Source organism: Spermophilus citellus (assembly GCF_964194105.1).
Source record: "Spermophilus citellus genome assembly, chromosome: 9".
NCBI lineage: Eukaryota > Metazoa > Chordata > Mammalia > Rodentia > Sciuridae > Spermophilus > Spermophilus citellus.
Window position 1 is genome coordinate 99,727,030 of NC_138191.1, and position 17,687 is coordinate 99,744,716.

At 35.6% G+C, this 17,687-nt stretch overlaps 1 protein-coding gene across 1 annotated transcript in view; it reads left to right on the forward strand.

Annotated features, from left to right (window-relative positions):
• The window catches only part of FAF1 (Fas associated factor 1), a 401,623-nt gene that overhangs the window by 22,905 nt on the left and 361,031 nt on the right, over window positions 1–17,687 (forward strand). The gene's annotated exons all lie outside the window — the stretch shown is intronic.

Below are 17,687 nucleotides of genomic sequence, written 5' to 3' on the forward strand. Positions count from 1 at the left end.
AGGGGCATGGGAAGATTGGAGGAACTTTGGATTGGGCAAAGGGGAGGATGGGGAGGGGTTATGGGGGTAGGAAAGATGGTGGAATGAGATGGACTTCATTATCCTAGGTACATGTATGATTGCACAAATGGTGCATCTCTATACTGTGTAAAACCAGAGAATTGAAATGTTGCTCTCCATTTGTATATGATGAATTGAAATGCATTCTGCTTTCATGTACAACTAAGTAGAGCAAATTAAAAAAAAAAGAATTAAGAAAGTCAGAACATCAAAGCAATACTGGGAAGAAAAGAAATGCAGGGGGCATCACAATGCCTGATCTATAATTATACTATAGAGCTATACAAAAACAGTATAGTATTGGCATTAAAATAGACATGAAGATCAGTGGTACAGAATAGAAGACAACTAAAAAATAAAAAAAATAAAGTATTGTATCAAAATAAAGTATTGTATCCATCTACAAATAAAAGAAAATTAAAAAAGAAAGAGAAGATGCAAATCAACAAAGTTAGAGATTAAAAACGAAATATCACCACAGATACTTCTGAAATCCAGGAGATCATTGGAAACTGTTCTGAAAATTTATATTTCAAGTTCAAAACCAACATCAGCAATTTAGTGTTGGATTGAGACAACCCACATACTTACAGCCATCTGATATTTGACAAGGATGCCAAAAATGCATTTGGAGAAAAGACAGCTTCTTTAACAAATGGTGCTAGGAGTACTGGATAGCTATATGTAGAAAAATGAAACTAGACCCATTTGTGTGATCCAGCACAAATGTCAAATCAAAATGGATCAGAAACTGAGGAATTGGACCAGAAACCTTGCAACTGCTAGAAGAAAACATAGGGTCAACACTCCTGTCATATTGATGCTGGCACTGACTTCCTCAACAAGATCCCCAAAGTGCAAGAACTAAAACCAAGAATCAATAAGTAGGATGCCATCAAACTAAAAAGCTTCTGCACAGCAAAGGAAAGGATTAAGAGTGTGAAGAGACAGCCTAGAGTATGGGAGAAAATTTTTGCCAGCCATTTCTCCGACAGGGGATTAATATCTAGAATATAATATAAAGAACTCAAGGGCTCAGGTTGTGGCTCAGTGGTAGAGCGCGCTTGCCTAGCATGTGTGAGGCACTGGGCTCAATTCTTAGCACAATAAATAAATGAATAAATAAATGTATGTATGTATGTATGTTCATCAACAAATAGACTATTAAAAAAAAACTAAAAAAACTGCCAAAAAGTCAAATAACTCAATAAATGGGCAAAAGAACTGTACAGATACTTATCAGAAGAAGCAGTCTTGGTAACAAATATATGAAAAAATGTTCAGTATATAGCAATCAGGGAAATGCAGATTGAAACTACACTAAGATTTCATCTCATTCCAATCAGAATGGTAATTATCAAGGTTACAAACAATAATAAATGCTGGGAGGATGTGGGGGAAAAAGTACACTTGTACATTGTTGGTGGGACTGCACACTAGTATGACCACTCTGGAAAGCAGTATGATAATTCCTCAGAAAACTAGGAATGGAACCACCATATGACCCAGCTATCACACTTCTTGGTATTAATACAAAATACTAAAAGAAGCATACATTAGGGATACAGCCACCTTAACTTTTATAGCAGAACAATTCACAATAGCCAAATAATGGAGTCAACCCAATGCCTGTCAATAGATGAATGGGTTAAGAAACTATACACACACACAACACACACAATGGAGTTCTACTCAGTCAAAAAGAAGAATGAAATATGGCATTTGTAGGTAAATGGATGGAAGCGGAGAACGTCATGTTAAGTGAAATAAGCCACACCCAGAAACTCAAAGGTCGAATGAATGTTTTCTTTCAAATGTGGAAGCTAAAGTAAAATAAAGAGGGAAGGGTAGGATATCATAAGATACAGGGAAGATCAGTTTTGTAGAAGGAGGAGACTGAGAGGCAGAGTGGAAAGACAGAAAGGGAAAGAAATGCAGATTTATTTATTTATTCGTACCAGGAATTGAACCCAGTGTTGCTTAACCACTGAGCCACATCCGCAGCCCTTTTTTAAGTTTTATTTTTGAGATAGGGTCTTACTAAGTCCTGAGGGCCTCACTAAATTGCTGATGTTGGTTTCGAACTTTAAATACTCCTGTATCAACCACCCATTTGCTAGGATTATAGGTGTGCTGCCCTGTGCCCCCCAGAATGAATTCTTCAAAAAAAAATCATGCAAATGATTTATAAATATAGCACAGAGAATTTCACCTTTATATATAAGTAAAAGCAACCAATCAAAAATAAAATTGCTGGGTGTAGTGGTGCATGCCTGTTATCCCAGTGGCTTGGTAGACTGAGGCAGGAGGACACAGAAGTGCGGAGGAAGGATAGGAGGGAAAAGCAGGGGATCTTGAACTTAAACCGAATTCTATGCATGTACGATTTTGTTGGGATGAACCCAACTACTGTATAACTACAATGTTCTAATTAAAAAAAAAAAAAAAGACAAACCAGTGACAATTTGTAAGGAATTAACTTCAATGTAGTAAATATGAATACCTGAAGGTGAATGTTATTTTGGTAAAGAGGTACTAACAGCGTTTTTCTTTAACATAAGATTTTAACAAAACCAGAAACCTGAAAAGATACAAAAGATAATATTAAGCAAAAAGAAAAAGACAATTAGAGAATGTCATTTCTGTGTGTACTGATAACAATTTCTTTCAAATGAATTTTTTTGTCTTTTCCAAATAGAACAGCACATAGTAATTATATTTAAATATAGTTCATTTTGGCAATGGAAATACTGTATAAGTTATTAATCCACCTACTGACGTGTGGTGAATATATAAAATTAAAATGTAGATTATGTTAAAATGAAATACATTTTTATTTAAGATTAAATATTTTTGTTAGATCATAAATACTACCCAAAATCTAATAGTAATCTAATTTGCCATGATAAAAATATTAATGTGCCAGGGGCTGGGGATGTGGCTCAAGCGGTAGCGCGCTCGCCTGGCATGCATGCGGCCCGGGTTCGATCCTCAGCACCACATACAAAGATGTTGTGTTCGCCGAAAATTAAAAAATAAATATTAAAAAATTCTCTCTCTCCCCCCCTCCCTCCCTCCCTCCCTCTCCCTCCCCCTCCCTCCCTCCCTCTCCCTCCCCCTCCCTCCCTCCCTCTCCCTCCCCCTCCCTCCCTTCCTCCCTCCCTCTCTCTCTCTCTCTCTCTCTCTCTCTCTCTCTCTTAAAAAAAAAAAAATAATGTGCCAGAAATAACTACTTTCTTTCCTGGCTTATTTACTAGAAGGATTTTTATTTCTTTTCAAAATCTTTATAGACAGTATATGTGTGTTTATATGTGTGTTTATATCAGTGACTAGGAAGGTACCCTGAACAAATAATAAATATAGAGTCTTTGATGAAAGGTCATTGGTGACATACATAGTTGGACCTAGGACTCTGTTCCTTTTGCATTTCTACTGAATTTTTAGGAAACCTTCATGAAGATAGCTCTAGGGAGTTCCCTGCTGTCCAGGGGACATCTTATAGTTGGTATTTGTTACCAATGGAGAAAGCACTAAACTGGGGAGTATGACTATTAGTTGCCTCCTACCTTGCTCTAGTAATCCCAGATTGGGTATTCTGAACCTTCCCAATAGGCACTGGCTCAGCAAGAACTCATATAGTTGGCATTGTGGTCAGGTAAGGGTGAAGGTTTTATCACTGAGTTTGGTGGCATTAGTGACTATACTTAATAAACAGTGTCCTTTAATTCTTATGCTTTAAAATAGTCTGTAATGAGGGTATACCAGTCACTCAGTTATTCAGATACTTGGATAACTTCACATGTATTGTGATGTAACATTGAGAAGCGCAAGAAATGTATTTACCCAACACTGTCTTCATATTTTCATTTGCTTGGCAAAATAACTTTTTGAATGTCTGTTCTGTGCTACTCTTTATAGAGTCATCATTTTGCATCTACAGGAGGTGGGAAGTGTTGATTACAGGTGGTGTAATTTCCCCTTCTGTACCAACAGTGCATTCCAAAATCTGAAGATGTTCAAGTCCCTTTTAAAAAATGGCAGTTTTTGTGTATAACTTATGCACATCCTCCTGTATACTTTAAATTATCTCTGTATTGCTTATAATATCTAGTACATTGCAAATGCTATTTAAGTAGTTGTTATACTGTATTGTTATAGTAATAATGATAAATTCTGTACATGTTCAGTAAAGACCTCAACTTTTTTTTTTTTTTTTTTTTTTTTAAAGAGAGAGTGAGAGAGAGAGGGGGACAGAGAGAGAGAGAGAATTTTTAAATATTTATTTATTTTTTCTTAGTTCTCGGCGGACACAACATCTTTGTTTGTATGTGGTGCTGAGGATCGAACCCGGGCTGCACGCATGCCAGACGAGCGCGCTACCACTTGAGCCACATCCCCAGCCCAAGACCTCAACTTTTAAAAAAATATTTTCAATCCTTGGTTGGTTGATGCAGATATGGAGGGTCTAATGTACTAGGTATAGGTGAATAGGCATTAGGGATGTGAGGAAGAGATTAAAAAAAACTGATTAGATCAATATTTTTATAATTCTCATAATAAATAATTATAGTATAGAATGACTATAGAGGAATGGAGAATTCTGTTCCAGTGGTTAAGATGGATACACTCATATATATTCTTTAAACCAATAATAATGGACATATCAAAGAACACAATATGATTACTTGTCAGCTGGTAAAACTGTACACATCTTGTGATAGAAAGTGACAGGGCAAAAATTCCTTCTCATGTTTTCTTATGTCCAACTTTTGGTTGAACGTTTTTTGGTGACTGGGAGATCACTACTTTGTGAGTAAGCTAATAAAGCTAATAAAAGTTTACCTCTCTGTAACTTACTGGTTTACTGTAGTATGGAGTTTTTTTCCCCCCTACCACATGAAGGCAGTGTTACCATTAATTCTTATTATCTGAGCCCTATTTTTTCTAGTTTTTTTTTTCTATAACTCATCACTTGGTTGCTTTCTGTGGATATTTTAAACTACAAAAAATTATAAACTGCATTTACTAAACTTGTTGGTAATAGTATCAACATGATGATACTAACTTTTTCAGAGTTTAAGCAAGGCAGGAGGCATTACTCAAATGGAGACTTATTACTTATTTGCCACTTAATTGAATCAGTGGTTCTACTTACTACCTAATCCCTATAGGTAATGGTACTAAGATGGATGTGCTTATATGTTAATGGTGGAGTACCTCAAAGGTGGACCTTGGAATTGAACAGAATATTCCAATAGAGTTTGAAGTAGAATAGAAAATGGCCTCTCCCCTAGTTTTTTTTTTTTTTAATATTTATTTTTTAGTTATCGGCGGGCACAACATCTTTGTTTGTATGTGGTGCTGAGGATCGAATCCGGGCCGAACGCATGCCAGGCGAGCGCGCTACCGCTTGAGCCACATCCCCAGCCCTGAGGGGTTTTTATCTGATGCTGATATACTGGCAAAACACTGAGGTAGTGCAGGGCATCTCATGGCAATAGACAGGAAGCTGATGTGTTTTTCTGATCTATCTTCTCATAAAGCCACTAGTATTCAAATGTGAGGGCTCTACCTGGATGACTTTATTTATTTATTTTTGGTACTGGGGATTGAATTTAGGGGCACTCAACCTCTGAGCCACATCCCCAGCCCTATTTTGTATTTTATTTAGAGACAGGGTCTCACACTGAGTTGCTTAGTGCCTTGCTTTTACTAAGGCTGGCTTTGAACTTGTGATCCTCCTGTCTCAGCCTCCCAAACTGCTGGGATTACAGGCATGCCACCGCGCTCCACTGGATGTCTTTACTTAATCCCAATCACCTTCCAAAGGCCTCACCTCTAAATACAATGACTGTATTTAGTTTCCACCCTCTTAATAGCTCATAATGGGGACTAACCTTCTACATGAATTTTGGAGAGAATAGAATATATTCAAACAATAATAGAATACTTCCCTCATTTTAAATTTAATCCTTTGAACTTCTATGATTTGATGGACAACTTCATATTTATTTTGTTCACTTTCATCCTTCTGCTCTTAAATCATCTCTATAAACTTGCTCCATCAGTTTTACCCTATATTTGCTTTGGCTTCTGCATCTCCATTTCTACTGACTCTGATTTTCTAACCCTATTTTCAGTTTAAAAACTTTTCAGTCTATTCCCATTGTAAAAATATCATCCATTGATTCCTTCTAGATGATTTCATATTTCTCTTCCTATTCCCCTCATGATTTTCTTAGTTGTTAATCTACCTTAGGGAGCTGTCTTGTCTCTTTCTTTTCCATCCTACCCCATCTCATGATTTCTAGATAATCATCCTTTCTTTGGTTTTAACTACCCATTATATGTATGCTATTAATTCCCAAAGCAGCAACCTTATTCTTATCCCTTCCTTTGAACTCCCTGTTCAGTTGCTTATAAAGGACAAAGATCAAGTTTTTTGGTATGGCTAACAAAGCTCTTTGTGATTTGTTATTTTATAATTTACACTTGAACCAATACCATGTGTTTGTTGCAATACTTTGATGCTTGTATTTTTCTTGAACATAGGTGATTTCATGTTTTTTTGTGGGGTTGGAGATGTAGGTCAGTGGTAGAGTACTTGCCTAGCATGTATGAGGCCCTGGATTAAATCCCCAGTACTGCAAAAACCAAACCAAACCAAAACCCCCCAGAATCTCATGTCTTTGCCTTTGTCAATTTTCCCATTGCTGCCTTTTAGTCTTCTTAGACTTATGCATGGACATTATCATTTGTGAAATTTTCCCTGACAATTACTCTTTCTCATATCTCATGAATACTTTTGCTATTGCAGCTATCACATTACTTCGTAAATATTGATTTTTCTTACTAATTTTCCTTACAGGGAAGAACTGTATCTTAGGCATTTTGGTATTTTTGGTGCCTAGGAATACACTTCCTAGCCCACAATGTATTCTTATTGACTCTGTAGTGTGCTGTTTTTAAGTCCTTTGGGTATAGGCCAAGGAGAGGGATAGCTGGGTCAAATGGTGGTTTCATTCCCAATTTTCCAAGGAATCTCCATACTGTTGGAGATGACTGCACCAATTTGCAGTTCCACCAGTTCCACCAGCAGTGTATGAGTGTACCTTTTTCCCCACATCTTCACCAACACTTATTGTTGTTTGAGAGAGAGAGAGAGAGAGAGAGAATTTTTTTTAATATATATATATATATATATATATATATATATATATATATATATATATATATATTTAGTTTTTCGGCAGACACAACATCTTTAGTTGTTTGTGGTGCTGAGGATCGAACCCAGGCCGTACGCATGCCAGGCGATCGCACTACTGCTTGAGCCACATCCCCAGCCCCTGTTGTTTGTATTCTTAATAGCTGTGATTCTGACTGGAGTGAGATGAAATCTTAGAGTAGTTTGGGTTTGCATTTCTCTAATTGCTTGCGATGTTGAACATTTTTTCATATATTTGTTGATTGAATGTGTATCATCTTCTGAGAAGTGTCTGTTCAGGTCCTTGGCCCTTTTATTGATTGGGTTATTAGTTTTTTTTGGTGTTTATATATACCTTAGAGATTAGTGCTCTGATGTGTGAGGGGTAAAAATTTGCTCCCAAGCTGTAATCTGTCTACTTACCTTACAGATTGTTTCTTTCGCTGAGAAAAAGCTTTTGAGTTTGAGTCCATCCTATTTATTGATTCTTGATTTTAATTCTTGTGCCACAGGAGTCTTATTAAGGAAGTTGGGGCCTAATCCCACATGATGGAGATTAGGACCTACTTTTTCTTCTATTAGATGCTGGGTCTCTGGTTGTATTCCTAAGTCCTTGAGCCATTTTGAGTTGAGTTTTGTGCATGGTGAGAGATAGGGGTTTAATTTCATTTTATTCCATATGGATTTCCATTTTTCCCAGCACCATTTGTTGAAGGAGGCTGGCTATTCTCCAATGCATGTTTTTGGAGATTTATTTGATTTTAATTCCCATTATTAATAATATTTGTTTTTGTTTCTTGAACTATTTGAGTTCTATTCAGGAAATCATTGCCTGTGCCAATATCTTGAAGTGTTTCCCCTGCTTTTTTCTAGTAGTTTCAGTTTAACCCATTTTGTCCCAGTGTCCCAGATAACATATTTGCCCAATGTCCTGTTTATAAGATAGCTTATATGGGTAAGTGATACTATATTTTCTGAGTGTCCTATTTATAGGACAGTCTGTTTTCTTTATTAATGATAATAAAGGATATATAAGCATTAGATTATGATTTTCATCCTATTTTAATGCATCTTTGTCAATTTTTGTTGAAACATTCATGGAATGAAACTTAAAAAATAAAGTCTAACATTGAGGTCTCTGATATATTTTGAATTGATTTTTTTACAGGGTAGGAAATAGTGGGTCTGGTTTAGATGTTCTGCATACATGTGGATGTCCACACTCTTCAGCACCATTTGTTGAAGATGGTATCTTTATTTGAATATAGGTTTTGGCCCCTTTGTTGAGAATCAGTTGGCTATAGCTGCATGGGTTTATTTCTGGGTTCTCTATTTTATTCCATTGGTCTACATGCCTATGATGCCTATACCATGCTGCTTTTGTTACTGTGGCTCTGTAGTATATTTTAAAATTAGGTTATGTAATGCTTCCAGCATTGTTCTTTTTGCTCAGGATTACTTTGACTATTTGGGGGCTTTTGGGCATCCATATAATTTTTAGGTTTTTTTTTCTAGTTATGTGAAGAATATCATTGGCATTTTGGTGGGCAGTGCATTGAATCTGCAGATTGCTTTTGGTAGTATGGCCATTTTAACAATATTAATTCTCCTAATCCATGAACATCGTTTTTCCTAATCCATGAACATGGTAAGTCTAGTGTCTTCCTTAATTTCTTTTTTCACTATTTTGTAATTTTTATTGGTAGAGGCTTTCACCTCCTTTATTGGGTTATTCCTAGATATTTTATTTAAAAAATTTGTTTTTATAGTTGTAGATTGACAGCATGTCTTTATTTAACTTATTTATTTTTATATGGTGCTGAGGATTGAACCCAGTGCCTGACATGTGCTAGGCAAGTGCTCTGCCACTGAGCTACAGCCCCAGCCCTATTTATTTATATTTCGAGTATTGTGAATGGACTTACTTTCCTGACTTCTTTCTCAGTGAGTCATTGTTGGTGTATAGAGAAGCTACTCATTTTGGTTTTGTTTTGTGTAATGCTGCTAAGTTTGTCAGTTCTAAGAGTCTTTTGGTGGGGTCTCGGGGGTTTTCTAAGTGTAGAATCATATTTGCTAACAGGGATAGTTTGACTTCATTCCTTCCTATTTGTATTCCTTTTACTTATTTCTCTTACCTGATTGCTCTGGTTAAAATTTCAAGTAATGTATTGAATAAGAGTGTTGAGAATGAACACCTTTGTCTTGTTCCTGATTTTGGAGGAAATGCTTTCAGTTTTTTCATTTTAGTATGATGTGGGTTATGACTTTGTTATATGTAACTTTTATTGTAATGAGATATGACTCTACCTAGTTATTCAGGGGTTTTATAATGAAGGATATTGCATTTCATCAAAGGCTTTTTCTGCATCTATTGAAATGATCATGTGATTTTTATACTATATTTTATTTACATGCTGTTACCTTTATTGATTTGCATATATTGAACCATCCTTGCATTTTGAATGAAAGTAACTTGATTATGGTGTATAATATTGGTTCATTATTTATTTTATTTTTTTGGTACTGGGGATTGAACCCAGGGTACTTAACCACTGAGCCACATTTTATTTTTTATTTTGAGGCAGGGTCTCACTAAGTTGCTTAAGGCCTTGCTAAGCTGCTGAGGCTGGCCTCAGTCTTGTGACCTTTCTGCCTCAGCCTCCTAAATTGCAGGGATTGTAGGCATGTGCCACCATACCTGATGGTTATGGCGAATAATCTTTTTAATTTGCTTTTGAATTCAGTTTATAAGTATTGTATTGAGGATCTTTGCATTCATGTTTAACAAGGATAACAGTCTATAGTTTTATTGTTGTACTCTTATCAGGTTTTGGTAGCAAGGTAATGCTAGCTTCATGGAGTGAATTTTAAAGGGTTTGTTTCCTTCTATTATATGGAATAGTTTGAGGAATAATTGGTATTGATTTTTCTTTAATATTACTCTCATAAAGTTTAGCATTGAATCTGTCTGATATTAGGTTTTTCTTTGGTGGAAAACTTTTTGTTTTTGGTGTCAGAGATTGAACACAGGTGCATAACCACTGAATTACTTCCCCAAACCTTTTTAAAATTTAAAAAAAAAAAAATTTTATTTCGAGACAGAGTCTCACTAAATTGCTTAGGGCCTCACTAAGTTGCTTAGGGCCTTGCTGAGTTGCTGCAGGAATTTTTTTTGACTCTTTCACTCTCGTTGTTTGTTACTGATCTATTTAGGATATCCATATCCTCTTCGTTCAATTTTGGTAGGTCATATGTGTCCAGAAATTTGTTCATTTCTTCTAGATTTTCTTAATTGCCACATAGTTTAAAAAACAAAACGAAACAAAAACAACAACAACAAAATTCCCTAATGAGTCTGGATTTCATTGATAACTATTGTAATATCCCTTTTTTTGAGTCTAATTTTATTTTTGTCTTCTCTAATTTTTTTTTCTATTTTTGCAATATTGGGGCTTGAATCTATGGATGCTATACTGTGCACCAGTATCCCTAGTTATTTTTAATTTTGAGACAGAGTCTTGCTAAATTGCTTAAGGACTAAGTTGCTTGAGGCTGGACTCAAACTTGCAAATTTCCTGCCTCATCCTCCCAAGTCACCTGGATTATAGGCAGGAGAATTAAGACCTTTTACATTCAGAGTTGTTTTGGAAAGGAATGTAGTAGTCCCTATCATTGTGTTGTTTTTCTCTTGGTTGTTTTGAATATTCTATGTTTGTTTTTGTCCTTTCTTAAAGATTTGTTGGTTTTTCTGTATTAATAATGTTTGATTCTTTCCTAATTTTAATTTGGCTGTCTGTTCTAATGAGATTTATTCTTTCCTACACTTGTGGTTGTGTTTATCTTTGTTTTTTCAAGTGTAGGATTCCCTTTCTTATTTTCTGAATGCTGGTCTACTGGTCATGAGTTCTATTGGTTTTGTGCTTATCATAGATTATTTTGTCTTCAATTCTGAAGGGTAACTTTGCTTGGTATTGTAATCTAGGTTTGAAGTTATTTCATTTTTTTTCTATCAGGAAATGAATGTAGGGGTCCTTAAACACTGAGCCATGTCCCCAGCCCATTTCTTTCTTTCTTCATTTGGTACCAGGGATTGAACTGAGGGGCACTCAGACACTGAGCCTCATCCCAGACCTATTTTGTATTTAGACACAGGGTCTCACTGAGTTTCTTAGCGTCTCTCTTTTGCTGAGGTTGACTTTAAACTCATGCTTCTCCTGCCTCAACCTCCTGAGCCACTGAGATTACAGGCGTGCGCCACCATGCCTGGCTCTTAATTTTTATTTTGAGACAGTGTCTCATTAAGTTACCTAGGGCTTTGCTGAGTTGCTGAGGTTGGCTTTGAACTTGAGATCCTCCTGCCTCAGTGCCCGGCCTGAAGTTATTGTCTTTCAGGATTTGAAGGACATCATTTCATGCTCTCCTGAGTTTCTGCTATGAGAAATCTGCAGTTGTTCTGATGGGCTTGCCTTTAAATGTGACTTCTTCATTATGTAAATGCTTTTATATTTTGATATTTTTTCTTTGTTTTTATACTTTTGGCGTTTAACTATAATATGTTGTAGAAAACTTCTTTTTCTGGTCTAATTGCATCCCATAGCTTGATATCCAGGTCTTTCACAAGATTTGGGAAATTTTCTGCTATTATTTCACTGAATAGGTTTTGTGCCCTTCAGCCTGTGGCTCTTCACCCTTGTCTATTCCAATTATGTGTATTTTTTTTTTTAATGGCTTTCTAGAGATCTTCATGGATTCTGTTTATTCTTTCTTTTTTTTTTTTTTTCTGTATTAGTGTCTGAATGTAACGCTGCCTTCAATTCTTTTTCTGCTTGATCAAGTCTATTGCGAGGGTTTTATCTGAGTTTTAAATATGACTTACTGAATTTTTCATTTCCAAGATGTTTATTTATTTCTTCCCCAAAATCTCTCTTCATTGAAAAATATCTAATAATTAACTGAATTCATTCATATCATCCATTGCCTTCCTTAATTCATTCAGTTATTTATTTATATCCTCTTGGAATTAACTGAGTTTTTAAAAATTATTCTTTTAAATACTTTGGCATTGCATCTACTTCAAAAATGTTTGGAATCAGTTACTAGAGAGTTATAAATTTTAGGAGTTGTCATGTTGCCTTGTTTTTTCATATTTCTTGTGTCTCTATATTGAGGGTTTTTTCCTCTTTCCACATTTATTATTGGTGCTTTATAGTTGCATATAATGATGGAATTTGTTTTTACATATTTGAACATGCACACAATATAACAATATAATTTGGCTAATATCACTCCTCAGCACTTCCCCCTTCTCCCCATCTCGCTTGATCAAAAGCAGTTTGCTTTTCTCTGCTGATCTCCCTTTGATTTTCATGAGATTCCCTTCCTCCTTTCTTTTCTCTTTAGCTTCGAAATATAAGAGAAAAACATGTGGCCCTTGATCTTCTGAAGTTTGGCTTATTTTGTTTAACATAATGGTCTTTAGTTCCATTCACTTTCCCACAAATGACATGTGTTCATTTTTTTTTTTTAAATGACTGAATAAAACTCCATTGTGTATGTATATTACCTTTTCTTTATCCATTCGTGTTTTTGATGGACACCTAGGCCAGTTCCATAGTTTGACTATCTTGAATGGTGCTGCTATAAAAACATGGATATGCTTGTTTGTATCACTACAGTATGATGACTTTAAAGGATAAATACCAAGGAGTACTATACTCAGTCATATGGTGGTTCCAGGCCTAGTCTTTTGAGGAACCTCCATACTGATTTCCCTAGTGGTTGCACTAATTTGCAGTTCTACCAACAGTGTAAAAGTGTTCTTTTTCTTCACATTCTCTCCATCATTTATTATTATTTATATTCTTGGTGACTGCCATTCTAACTAAATATTTTTAAAAAAATTAAAAGAGGTGAAAGTGTAGTTTTGATTTGCATTTCCCTAATTGCTGATGATGTTGAATATTTTTCATATATTTGTTGGCCATTTGTGTTTCTTCTTTTGAGAAGGGTTTAACTTATTTGCCCATTTTTAAATTGAGTTATTTAATTTTTTCTTTTTTGGTATTAGTGTTTTGATCTCTTTATATAGTCTAGATATAAATCCTCTGTTAGAAGAGTAGCTAGCAAAGATGTTATTCTATTTTGTAGGTTTTTCTTTTAGCATATTTAATTGTGTCATTTGGAACACAGAAGCTTTCTGATTTGTTGCTATCTCATTTATTATTCACTCTTGGCATTATTTCCTGAGCTTTTGAGGTCCTACTGAGAATGTACTTGCCTATGCCCACACACTGGAGTGTTGACCTTACATTTTCTCTTGGCGTTCCATAGTTTGTGATCTAATTTCTAGGTCTTTGATCCATTTTGAACTGATTTTTGTGCAGAGTGAGAGATAAGGGTCTAGTTTCATTCTTCTATATATGGATAAGCAGTTTTCCTAGCACCATTTGTTAAAAAAGGCTGTCTGCACTGGAGAGTGTATATTTTTGGTACTTTTGTCAAGGATCAGGTGACGATAGATGTGTGAGTTTGTCACTATGTCTTCTGTACTCTTGGTCTATGTGTTTGTTCTTATGCCAGCACTACACTTTTTTTTTTTTTTTAAACTATAGCTCTTTAGTATAATTTGGAGTTTAGTGTTGCTTTTTTGGCTTAGAGTTGCTTTGGCTATTCTGGGTATTTTATTCTTCCAAATGAATTTTGGGACAGTTTTTACTAGTTCTGTAAAGAATGTCATATATGGTTTGATGGGGATTGCATTGAATCTGTATATTGCTTTTGGCAGTGTAGTCATTTTAACAATATTAATTCTGCCTACTAGTGAACATGGGAGATCTTCAGTTTCTTTTTTTAATGTTCTGTAGTTTTCATTAGGCGTCTTTCATTTCCTTGGTTGGATTTATTCCAGTGTATTGTGTGTGTGTATGTATATATATATATATATATATATATATATATATATATATATATATATATATATATATATATTTGATGTTGTCATGCATGGAATTGTTTTCCTAATTTCTTTTCTGGCAGACTGTGTTGGGATTTGTGCATGTGTTGAGGATAGATCTCTCTTCCACTTTTATGAAGGCTTTCTAAGTAAGCATCCTTCCCTTGATGATGTTCCCTGGGACATTGGGTATGTTGTCTAGTGTTAAGCTTAATTCCAATTGGACTTCATAGTGTAGTGTTCCTGTGTTGTTTTTGACTGTAATTAGAGGTTTTTGATACAAACTGTCAGAGCTTGAGCAATCCTCTTTCTCCGTAGGTCTCACAAGGTTGGGGTCCCTTTTATAGTTTAGGCAGTTGTGGTATGAACAGCAGAATATATGCAGTGCATGCTCTGTGGTTACTCCTTCTGTGGTCTTATAGTATATAGTAGTGACCTATGCTGAGGTCCCTTGTAGGTGTGGTGTCCATACTGTTGTTTCTCTTTGCTTTTGCTATAGGAATGAAGAAAAGAACAAGATTAAATATCAAATGGAGAAGAAAAAGAGAGATAAAAATTTGTATACAAGCAAACAGCAATAAACAAAAAGTATTAAAAAAATAAAAATCTACTCTTTCCTTAAGTGGTTGATTATGTGGGCTAGAGTACATGATTGCTACCTGTGTTGAACTGAGTTTCTTTCCCTGTCTTTTTGGGCTGTGCACTTCTTGGAGAGAGCTCAGGGTAGGGTTTATTCACCAACTTCTTCATGTGTTTGTTTTGCTCCCAGGGTGAACAGTGGGATTGGTTTATCCCTTGAGCCTTTTGGAATACCTCTCAGCTACCCTGCACACCAAAACAAGCTCCCCAGGGACAGATTTCTTATGGATTTATTTGGACTGCGGGTCAGATGCTGATTATACAATGTGTCAGACTCTGGTATCTTTTGATGTGAATTCCAGGTGTGGGGAGAGGTTATAGAGTTGCAACTATCTGTGGAGGAGGAGGAGGAGGAGGAGGAGGAGGAGGAGGAGGAGGAGGGGGGCATGGTTCCTGCATAATTCACCACCCATGACTTGATATCCTGAGTTTTTTTCTCCTGTGTCATTGCTTCTTTCTCCAGACTCCTGCAGCAGCCTTTTTGAACTGATAGTTTCAATGGGGAAGTGACCTCAGTTCCCTTAGGCATTGCAGTCCAGTTTTTTGTCCCATAGAATTCTCAATGGACTTAGAGGCTCTCCCCTGTGGCCAAACTGAGTCTCTTGGCAGCCACCTGCTAAGCCAGTTCAGCAGTATCATCATAAAGACCCAGAAAAAGGAAAATGCAGGGGTCTTTGACTCCTAGAGCATTCAGCTCAGGTGACATCTTCTCAAGATGACTCCCTTTTAAAGCACCATGAGAATACACTGGGAAGTACAGAGAATTTTGTTATGTAAATTGTTCCAGAGCCAGTTCACCCTCTAAAGTTTGTGGCCTGTTTAGATGATTTCTGCAAGGTGCTGACTTTCTCTCTCTCTGTCTCTCTCTTTTGATATTGGGGTACAACAGGGTAGGTACTTAGTAATACTTAGTAAATACTTTTTGGTAGTTTCATTATTATTATTTCTAGTTATTGTCTCCTAAAAAACATGTGTGAAAACAAGTGTGTAATGAAATTCCCAAGATATGTTAAATGTTTGCTCCCTCTTGTGGATAGAAAGGAGAATGTAAGCTCTTATAATGAATCTGTTGTCTAGTTTGTGTTATCAAAAGATAAACTGTGGGGGCTGGGGTTATGGCTCAGTGGTAGAGCACTTGCCTAGGAGGGGTGAAGCCCTGTATTCGATCCTCAGCACCACATACAAACAAACAATAACAAATAAATATTAATTTTTTAAAAAGATAAATTATGAATTTACAATTTTATTTCTTTTTGGAGAAATAATACAATTTTATCAAACCAATAAATGTCTTAGTTCATATGCACTCATAAAACATAATTATCGCTCAAGTATTTTTGTGTGTGTGCGTGTGTGCACGCACCCAGTATAAAAGTTGTATAATAGTACACTCATATGTTACATAATGGTGTTTTAGTCAACAACCCACTGCATATATAGTGGTGGTCCCACAAGATAATAGAACTGAAAAATGTCTATTTCCCAGTGATGTCATAACATTGTAGTGCAAGGCATTACTCACTTGTTTGTGGTGATGCTATTGTAAAACTACTGTTTGGCCAGTTGTATAAAAGCATAGCATTTACAGTTATGTACTGTATATAATAGTTGATAATGGTAGTAAATGAGTGTGTTCCTGGTTTATATATTTGCTGTACTATGCTTTTTATCATTAGAGTGTACTCCTCTACTTAAAAGAAAACGTTTACCTGAAAACTGTATGCTATGTTATATTGACAGCAGCAGCCTTATATATCTTGTGTTCACTGTGTCTCAAATGCATCAAGAGGCCACATTGAATGATTGGCATCCACCATCTAGGTTTGTGTAGTACAGTCTGTGATGTCACATAACAATGAAATCACCTAACACCACATTTCTCAGAACATATCCCTGTTAATGAGGCATGACTATTTAAGGTAGGAACTTAAATAATACTTTTTTATGAGCCTGTTCCTTCTGCTTCCTTCATATAAATTGCATGATTCATATAAATTATGTTTTAATTCTAAAAATGTATTAGATATTGTTGGCTATTTTCCGAGAATATTATTATTGAGTGTTTATTTTCCTAATGATACTAAGCATTCTTTGTTTCATTCAAATAAAATGACTTAATCATTTTTCTAGCCTTCAGAGTTTTTTGGTGGTATTGGGTATTGAACTCAGGGTCACTCTATCACTAAGCCACATCCCCAGACCTTTTTAACTTTTTAAAAATTTGAGATAGGGTCTTGCTAATTTACTGAGGCTGGCCTTGAACTTGTGATTCTCCTACCTTAGTCTACCAAGTCACTGTAATTACGGGTGTATGCTGCTGGCTGGCCTTCATAGTTTTAAAAGTCAGAACACTTAACCAGGTTTTTTTTTTCTTTTTAAAAAATACATATTGCTTTTATTCTCAACTATTTATGTGGACTGGAGATGTATGTTTTTTTAGTGGTAGAGCACTTGCCCAGCATGTGCAAGGCTCTGGGTTTGATTCCCAGCACTGCCAAAACAAAAGAAAACAAAGATGAAGTATTAATATTATTGACACTAAAAGCAACTATCCTTTAGGAATGCTCTGACATGGAGACTAAATCTATATAGATTTATAGAATTGATATCTATACCTATTTTCTGCATTTTTTAAATGGAAAATCTTCTAGACATAATTAGTAAATTTATAAGGTCAGAATAAATATATGATAAATTACACTGTACTCCATAAATTAAACATAGTATTACTGATCCAGTAATTTCACTTCTGGGCATAAATCCAAAAGAATTAAAAGGAAGGGTTCAAACATTTATTTATAGATTCTTTATGTTTTCTCATAAACTCAT